This window comes from Diaphorina citri, unplaced genomic scaffold, assembly GCF_000475195.1.
Source record: "Diaphorina citri unplaced genomic scaffold, Diaci psyllid genome assembly version 1.1 scaffold676, whole genome shotgun sequence".
Classification (NCBI taxonomy): Eukaryota; Metazoa; Arthropoda; class Insecta; order Hemiptera; family Psyllidae; genus Diaphorina; species Diaphorina citri.
This window is the reverse complement of record NW_007378109.1, coordinates 50,011-60,066: the sequence shown is the minus strand read 5'-3', so window position 1 is coordinate 60,066 and position 10,056 is coordinate 50,011. Positions and strand designations below refer to the sequence as shown.

Here is a 10,056-nt window from a genome sequence, read left to right as displayed (position 1 = left end):
GACTTTTCCAATTTTCTGCAGGAAAACCACAAAATTTACATGAAAATTGAAAATGAAATAATGAAAAAGTAAAACAGAAAAACGAAAAACACAAAATGAAAAAAATATCGAATTATCGAAATGAAAAATCGAAAAGTCGAGTTGATTAATCGAATATTTTTATCGAATTATCGAAATGAAAAATCGATTATCGAAAGTCGAGTTGATTAATCGAATATTTTGTTCGACTATTCGATAAACAAGGACCTAAAGAGAACTGGATTTTGAGGTTTTATAAAAAGTGAAGCCAAGGCCCGGTCCCACTTGTTCGGGGAAGAAAAAATCGTGTCGTCTGTGTGGGAGGGAACACTCTCATAAATTACATTGCCTACAGGACATTCGGAGGAAAAAAAAAAGTCGGATGAAATTCACGACAAATGGGAACGGGCTTTAACTCAATAGGTATACTACAGGTCAGTTTTTAGTCCGTCCTTCCTTTATTATTACGATAGTAATAAAAAAAGGTATAAGGGACGGGCTATTGTATTCGCTTCGGTGTCGTCTGTCGGTCTGTCCCCAATGAAATTCACGACAAATGGGAACGGGCTTTAACTCAATAGGTATACTACAGGTCAGTTTTTAGTCCGTCCTTCCTTTATTATTACGAATAGTAATAAAAAAAGGTATAAGGGACGGGCTATTGTATTCGCTTCGGTGTCGTCTGTCCCCATAGAAGGACTTATCCAAACCTGGTCGACCTATATATATATCAAATTAACACTTAAATAGTTTGTTTAATTAGACAAAAAATAAAGATAAATTAAAAAAAAAAAAATAATAATAACTTACATGAAACCTGAATTATTTTCTTCCAAGGAACTTCAGGGGTTATTTCATAAATTAAAAAGAAGTTAACTTAATATTATAGTAGGAAAATACATGGGGGCGAATTCTAGACCCTTCAGATCTGGTTACTTAGCTGGCTAGTGCGATAAAGAGAAGTTTTACTATCAAGTCACCTATGTATTACAGATATTACCATACAAACTTCTTTGACAGTGGCGAGTTCTGAATAAAAGCTAGAGAAATATCTTCTTCTCTACGAATTCTTTTTTGCTAACCTTGTACTTTATCACTTAACAAAAATTGCAATTGCTTTTGGGACATACTCTAAATGGGTTTATATTTATAGCTACCTCATTTGAAACTCTTACTATGTGCCACTGCTTTTGACTTCCCATTCCGATAGAGCAGGGATACAATACGAAGTAGGTGCTCGCACATAACTTGAAGTTTATCAGCTTATACCTATGTATGTATAGAGGCTCTAAAAATTAACAAAAAAGCAGCGTTCATGAATACTAAAGTCCTGAGATTGAAATAAAAAAATAGGAATGAGAGAATTTTTGAAATTGAACTGTGCTGTATACAAATACAACATAGAAGTTCTAAATAAGGCTGTGAAGGTTTTAAAGGTATTTTTTGTTGTTATCCTAATGACAAAATATTTTTGTAGTTTTAGTGGATTTATCGGTGTTAGTAAAAAATGTGAGCTGTGGAGAAAAGTCCAAGATATACTTGGCCCATGGTTTTGTGTTTTCTAGCATCTGTTTTACTCCGGAAATAAAATAAATAAACAAACAGGTAAACTTGTTGAGACAGAAGTAAAATAAGATATATCTATTGCCAAAATGAGAAGCTACACATGTCACCATTTCAAATCGAGTTTCTTGTATGCTATCTTGTACAATATTTTTAATTATTTTGTATTCACATACGAAGACAAAGTAAGAAATTAACCAGTTACTCAGATAAGACGGCATACAGAAAAATAAATGGTTGACTTTTTGTTTTCTTTGTTCCGAAAAGTATAACGTTATAACAACTTCAATTTCATTTATATTTAAAACTTTTTTTAATAACTAACATTTTCAAATTATATTTCTGAAAACTATGTACTTTACAATTAACGTTATAACAACTTCAATTTCATTTATATTTAAAACTTTTTTTAATAACTAACATTTTCAAATTATATTTCTGAAAACTATGTACCTACTTTACAACAAAATCTCCCAACTTATGTACGAGTGTACGTATTTGAATTTCTTCCTGTTTGAATATTTCCCACTTCCTATTCGCCTTACTTTAAAATCTTTAAATAATTAAGTGGGTATTTATATTTTTACAACTTTTCAGTTTTTAAAAGCACCGAGATGAAAGAAAATTAACATGAAATAAACAGAGGGGTGTAATTAAGTGGGTATTTATATTTTTACAACTTTTCAGTTTTTAAAAGCACCGAGATGAAAGAAAATTAACATGAAATAAACAGAGGGGGAAAACTATAAAATGTTGCGCGATGGAACGGGATAAAATATAGAATACATTTGGGGGGAAATCATGTGAAAATTAAGAAAAATGTTGCTAAAAATTTAAGAGAAAATTAATTTCAATGCAAAAAGTAATAAAAGAAATTAACAACGTTAAAGCTACATTCGTAATCTCTGCGATTGGAAAATAAATTCAAAATTAAATCAACAGTACCAAGTAATTATTTTTAAAAGAAATCAAATAAAATTTACGATACGCTCTGCCACCATTGTTTAGAGTTCATCAAATGAACTGTTTCTTTTAGAGTCTGTATTTCATATTTTATTAATAATATTATATTATACTTAGACTTGAATTTATATTATGCACATCAAATAACATCTACACAGGTATTACGTGCTTATGTAGATAACTTTTTTCTCCACATCAAATTAATTGTTTTTTAAAAACATATTTTTGAGAAGAAAAACCATGCAATTTCTAATTTTGAAAACATATAAAAATATTACATGAGAATTAAATATTCTATTATAACGACACAGAAGGTAAGGGAAGAGAAAAATAGATGATTTTTTAAAAATAAACAGAGACGAATAATAAATTAAAAGATAAAAATAATTAATTAGACAAATAAAATTAATAAACATAAACTTAAATTTTATACAGAAGAATGAAATGTACAGGAGTAATAAAAAATAATAAAGAAATATTTGTTTACAATTTCCCCACTTCTTTTTAATGACTGCTGGCTAGTATATTGTAGGCTACTGGCCAGTATAAGAAAAAAACATTATTTAATAACGGACCGATTTAATAAACAAGGTCTCTAAATTTTAAATACTCTTAAAAGTTGAGTTATTTTAGGTCATTGGCAAAGAATTCTATATCACAAAATTCATCTTAAAATAGGCTAACAAATTTGCAGTCCCTTTGGGCAAAGCTGGATCCACTAGCGAAAAAATATATGTATTATTAATTCAAAATTCATAGATTAATATAATTTAGGTTATTGTATTATGTAATGATGAGCTTTGTATCATGCTCACTAAAAAAGAAGGGGGAAATGTAAACAAAATATTTTAAAAAATAACTTAAATTCAAAAAACGACAAAAATAAATTGCTCACTAAAAAAGAAGGGGGAAATGTAAACAAAATATTTTAAAAAATAACTTAAATTCAAAAAACGACAAAAATAAATAAAAAAAAATGAGGTAGATGAAGAAATCACTAAGGAAACAAAAACTAACAAAAAATAAAAATAAAATCGGGGACAATCAACGTAAAGTTAACACTCAAGCAAGTATTTAGCATATTCTGATGGAGGCAAGAAAAACGAGGGAAAATTCCGACGAAAATAGAAACACTTGGTTTGCCGAAGTTAACAGAGAAAAATATGCTGTTTTACTTTGATATTTTCTCATTATTACTTTCTATTTTTTTGTATACATTCGGCCATACACCAGTCAAGAATATTTTCAGTTCGGTAGTTAGAAATCTGATATAATGTAGCCGGGCCGTAATATAAATAATTGAAAATGCTTCAACGGCACGAAAAACATGCATAAAACATAGTGCAAGTATTAAGCATATTCTGATGGAGGCAAGAAAAACGAGGGAAAATTCCGACGAAAATAGAAACACTTGGTTTGCCGAAGTTATGAAACGGAGAAAAATAATGCTGTTTTACTTTGATATTTTCTCATTATTTTTTTGTATACATTCGGCCATACACCAGTCAAGAATATTTTCAGTTCAGTAGTTAGAAATCTGATATAATGTAGCCGGGCCGTAATATAAATAATTGAAAATGCTTCGACGGCACGAAAAACATACATAAAACATAGTTTAAGTGCCTGACTGAAGAAAACATAGTTTAAGTGCCTAACTGAAGAAAAAAAAAGTTCCAATTTTTGTATAGGTACATATCTCCAATGTGGCAATTGTGGCATACGTTGTTGGTTATTTTTGACTTGGCGGGGCGGAACGCTACCATACTGAAGAAAAAAAAAGTTCCAATTTTTGTATAGGTACATATCTCCAATGTGGCAATTGTGGCATACATTGTTGGTTATTTTTGACTTGGCGGGGCGGAACGCTACCACACTTGTTTAGTATTGCTATTTTCGGACAATTTCACAGTTAACTCAAGTTGATTTGTTTTCGAGAGAAAATAAAATAAATTAAAAAATGGAATGAATTAATTTACCGGTTTCTTTTGCAAGAGAGGTTCAGATTTCAGTGCAGCATATACAGGGTGTCCCTAAGAAAAGTCCAGGCTACTTCAGAATTTGTCATAGAAAGGGAATATTAGCTACAGGGTACGTATAAGACCTGAATGGAATGAATTAATTTACCGGTTTCTTTTGCAAGAGAGGTTCAGATTTCAGTGCAGCATATACAGGGTGTCCCTAAGAAAAGTCCAAGCTACTTCAGAATTTGTCATAGAAAGGGAATATTAGCTACAGGGTACGTATAAGACCTTGGTTAGACTGCGAGAGTAAAGGTACTTTTCAGTCCTATTCCAGCAGTATAAACAAGATATATTCTATTCTGGATCGTGTCTATGGCCAAAAGGTCTCGACCACAACACAAGGTGCTAGGTTCAAATCCAGGCCGAGGCGAAAATTTCCAAATTTCAAACCGAAAATAAAAGTAGAAAAAAGGCATTATTTTCTGTTTTGAATATCTCACAGACTCTGAAAACAGGAATTCCAGTTACTTTGAGGATACCCTGTATAATACGCGAGGCAATATTGAGTACAGACTAAGTATAAAAAAAAGGGGTCTCGACCACAACACAAGGTGCTAGGTTCAAATCCAGGCCGAGGCGAAAATTTCCAAATTTCAAACCGAAAATAAAAGTAGAAAAAGGGCATTATTTTCTGTTTTGAATATCTCACAGACTCTGAAAACAGGGATTCCAGTTACTTGGAGGATACCCTGTATAATACGCGAGGCAATATTGAGTACAGACTAAGTATAAAAAAAAAGGATTCTGGAGAGTCCAGATATAAAAGTACTGTACCTATTGAATTATATACATATTGGGGGGAGGGGTTGAGAGATAAAATGAACCATGCATAAGTGTGAAATGAAAATTACACAATCTGAATATAAATAGAGGAAGAAAACCTGTCACCAAGCACGTACAACGTACAAATGAAAACAGGCAGCTCTAGTGTTTTTATTTCGGAAAACTGGGACGATTTCCCCTCTTCTGAAACTCATTTCTCCTCTCCTTAAGAGAAATATGGGAACTAGTTGAACCACTATCCACTAGGTGGCGTGGTAGCGCGTGTACTAAATCATTGCGAATCCAAGATGGCGTCTTCTCAACCAACGAACAAGGGTTGAGAATGAACCACCTTGAAGAGGGGGAAATCGTTTCCATTTCCTAAACGTGTACTAAATCATTGCGAATCCAAGATGGCGTCTTCTCAACCAACGAAGATCAAGGGTTGAGAATGTACCACCTTGAAGAGAGGGGAAATCGTTTCCGTTTCCCTAGCGCGTGTACTAAATCATTGCGAATCCAAGATGGCGTCTTCTCAACCAACGAAGATCAAGGGTTGAGAATGTACCACCTTGAAGAGGGGGAAATCGTTTCCGTTTCCTCGTGTACTAAATCATTGCGAATCCAAGATGGCGTCTTCTCAACCAACGAAGATCAAGGGTTGAGAATGTACCACCTTGAAGAGAGGGGGAAATCGTTTCCGTTTCCTAAAAGGAAAATGAAGATTTTCTGGTTTATCTTCCTATTAAGAGACAAAGCTTACGATACACACACGATTAAGTAAATATTATTTAAGTAGGCTGAGAGAAAGTCATCTTCGAGGGAAAAAGGAAGGTAGGAGAGAGAGGCGAAGAAATGAAAAATTAATAACTATGTTTAGTAAAGAAAAGGAAAAACCTGTAAATAATAATGTTGTTTAAGAAGTAGGAGAGACGAGGCGAAGAAATGAAAAATTATAACTATGTTTAGTAAAGAAAAGGAAAAACCTGTAAATAATAATGTTGTTTAAGACTAATATAAAAATTATACAATAACAAAAGTACCCGCACACAGTTTGAGCACAAAAGGAAATATTCAGAGAAAATTACTGGGCCAATATAAAAATTATACAATAACAAAAGTACCCGCACACAGTTTGAGCACAAAAGGAAATATTCAGAGAAAATTACTGGGCCGGGGAAAAGGACAGGGGAAAGGGAGGGAGGAGATGGGAAATAGGAAAGGTGTAAAGCAAAAGATTAAAGATCTAAAAATTAACATCTGAAGTTACAAGGCAGAAATAAATACAGAAAAAATAGGTTGGAGAGATAAGAAAAGAAGAACAAAAGTCCATTTTAGTCCGATCCGGGATTGCTAGTTTCCAATTTTCGCCACCAGGGGAGAAATATTACTCACTAGGAGCGCCACCATACACACTCGACAAAAGGCTGGTATGCAGGATACTTGAACTTGGAGAAATAGGAAAGGTGTAAAGCAAAAGATTAAAGATCTAAAAATTAACATCTGAAGTTACAAGGCAGAAATAAATACAGAAAAAATAGGTAGGAGAGATAAGAAAAGAAGAACAAAAGTCCATTTTAGTCCGATCCGCGATTGCTAGTTTACAATTTTCGCCACCAGGGGACAAATATTACTCACTAGGAGCGCCACCATACACACTCGACAAAAGGCTGGTATGCAGGATACTTGAACTTGGAATAACTCGAGATTTCTATAGGTTTATTTTATGACTTAATATTTTTACGTAAAAAAAGATTAAGGCACGTGCAACCTTGTAATCAGGAAAATTATGTTTACACTCACACCATCACCATCCACTTTTAGGTCATATCTCTATAACTCATCCTGGGTCTACCTTTTGTTCTCACACCATCCACTTTTAGGTCAAACATTTTCAAAAAAGACTTCATATATTGTTAATTTAGGTAGGTATTTTTTTTTTTATATATATATTGATCCATCACAAGCACAATGTACTGAGAGCTGAATCCTCCTCGTCTTTACCATCAACTGTAATAAATAGATATTCTAAGTTCTAAGAGGACCCTGCATACCAGACTCGATGTTAGCTAATGCTTACCTACTTATAACCCAGTAAAATTATGCCAAAAAGTTATTCTAAGAGGACCCTGCATACCAGACTCGATGTTAGCTAATGCTTACCTACTTATAACCCAGTAAAATTATGCCAAAAAATGACAATCGAGCAAAATAAATAGTTCTTGAAAATTGGCATGAATCTTCCTTGTTACCAACACTTCAACTCCCTAAGACTGGGGGTCGAGCTCAAGTTGCGGGGGCATTTTGAATGTACCCGTTTTACTTCCCCCGGTTTGTCTAATTTGACTGGGCTACTAATTCAAAATAAATAAAAAGAAGAAAAAATACAGGGTGTACTCAGCACACCCACCCGCTATTAGAATGTTTTGTTATGTTTTAAAAAATTAATTGTACTGTTGAGGCAAAACAAAAAATAAAAACGAAAATTTTCTTTAAAAAGGAAATAAAAATATGTAAGAAAGAGGTACCTTAAATTAAATAATAAAAAAATTAACAGCTTAAAAATAAATAAATATAATATTGTACATTACATAAATAGTTATAAAAATAAAATTCATATTTTTTTACTTATATTTTTAAAATGCTGTTTATTAAAAATTAGCAATTTCTTTGAAAAATATTGAGTAGGTACCAAAGCAGTTTGGTAAGAAAATTGTTTAAATAGGTAAATACATATTATTAAAATGTAAGGATTAGACGGTATTTTTTTGTTTATTAAAAATTAGCAATTTCTTTGAAAAATATTGAGTAGGTACCAAAGCAGTTTGGTAAGAAAATTGTTTAAATAGGTAAATACTAAATACATATTATTAAAATGTAAGGATTAGACGGTATTTTTTATGATTTTTTTGGCTTTATTAGTCAGAAATATTTTCGAGTCGTGTGTTAATTTTGGTTATCCATCAATATTAATTTAGAATGTAGAAATTGTCTTCCCCCGTAGATGTAGAAATTATCTACATGTCATTGGAGTAAGTTTAATCCAAAAGAATAAAAAAATCCAAGATTTTCATCGAATTTTGTTAGAGTGATATCTAAATGTGCAACTATTTTAGGAAACAAAAATACAAGCCCGAAAATTGATCAAAATTGATAATTTTGGAAAACATAGTATAGTGAGTGCCTTAATTAGAGTGTGTCAAATAGGTATGTGTTTTAGGTAGGTATGGTTTTTAATGATAGAGGAATGGAAACGAATTTTAAATACATTTATTCAATTATTTTTAAAGGAATTTTAAATACAATTGATTCATTTCCCTTTTGTTCTCACACCATCCACTTTTAGGTCATATCTCTATAACTCATCCTGGGTCTACCTTTTGTTCTCACACCATCATATCTCTATAACTCATCTGGTATTTTTTATGATTTTTTTGGCATTTATTAGTCAGAAATATTTTCGAGTCGTGTGTTAATTTTGGTTATCCATCAATATTAATTTATGGATTAATTATTTTAGATGGTCTTTTGGTTATTACTCAAATGTAGACATTATCTACATGTCATTGGAGTAAGTTTAATCCAAAAGAGTAAAAAAATCCAAGATTTTCATCGAATTTTGTTAGAGTGATATCTAAATGTGCAACTATTTTAAAAACAAAAATACAAGCCCGAAAATTGATCGAAATTGATAATTTTGGAAAACCTAGTAGAGTGAGTGCCTTAATTAGAGTGTGTCAAATAGGTATGTGTTTTATGTAGCTATGGTTTTTAATGATAGAGGAATGGAAACGAATTTTAAATACATTTATTCAATTATTTTTAAAGGAATTTTAAATACAATTGATTCATTTCCTCCGTTGAGTATTAACAGTAGAAAATGGTTAAATTCGATTATTAAAGCAATTTACTCCAAGGTCTCACGATAAAAGTACGTAGAACGTTGAAAAAACGTTTTACAAAAAAAAGATAATATTAGACAATATTATTTTTTCTCAATTTTACTCGATTAATAAAAAAAAATAAAAAAATAAAAAAAAAAATCAAAAACTTGTACCGTACTTGAGTGTTTCTTAATTATTTTTTTACCTATTTTTATGCTTATTAAATTAAAAATGTAAGTAAGAATTATAATTATACCGGCGCGAACGACATGCATAAAAACATTGTTAAAGCGCCCAGTGGGGGAAAATAGTTATAAATACACACATCGGAGTGTCGGACATAGTATGCTCAGAATATTTCAAGTAGGTAATTCATTAACATTAACAGTGGGTTAATGGGCGGGATCAAAAATGTTTTCGTCAGCGATTTGTCAGTATCATTTTCTATTCGCAACATTGTAGCAAAGAGAAGAAATGAATTTATTTAATTTCATGCTGACCTTTTAACAGCAAATTGTCATATAGAACTAGACAAAATGTGACCCAACCCGAGTGACACAAGAGTAACCAAAGTCTCTAAACCATGTCAATTACAATAAAAACAACAAGGGCGAGAGAGGAAAAACAAAGAAACAAGAGAATTGAGGAGACAAATAATATAAGAAATAAACAAAAACAAAAAAATATCCTTTACACATACAAAAAACAAGACGCACATATTTTCTTTAAATTATTATTATAAACCCGTGTAATATTTCCACCTCCTATGACCGGCTGATGTTTGAGGTTGTAGGAAATTATTTTATAAGAGAATTGAGGAGACAAATAATATAAGAAATAAACAA

General features: G+C 31.6%; 3 long non-coding RNA genes across 3 annotated transcripts; 2 read left to right on the top strand and 1 right to left on the bottom strand.

Moving 5' to 3' along the window:
* Window positions 1-4,183: 4,183 nt before the first annotated feature.
* Window positions 4,184-4,560, top strand: LOC113468209. Its single transcript, XR_003392052.1, has 2 exons — window positions 4,184-4,232; window positions 4,342-4,560. It is a non-coding gene; the product is annotated as an uncharacterized LOC113468209 (long non-coding RNA).
* Window positions 4,472-4,852, bottom strand: LOC113468207. The gene is made up of 2 exons (XR_003392050.1): window positions 4,794-4,852; window positions 4,472-4,645 (listed from the first exon to the last, which is right to left on the bottom strand). It is a non-coding gene; the product is annotated as an uncharacterized LOC113468207 (long non-coding RNA).
* LOC113468208 lies at window positions 4,671-5,272 on the top strand. The gene is made up of 2 exons (XR_003392051.1): window positions 4,671-4,907; window positions 5,117-5,272. It is a non-coding gene; the product is annotated as an uncharacterized LOC113468208 (long non-coding RNA).
* Window positions 5,273-10,056: the final 4,784 nt, after the last annotated feature.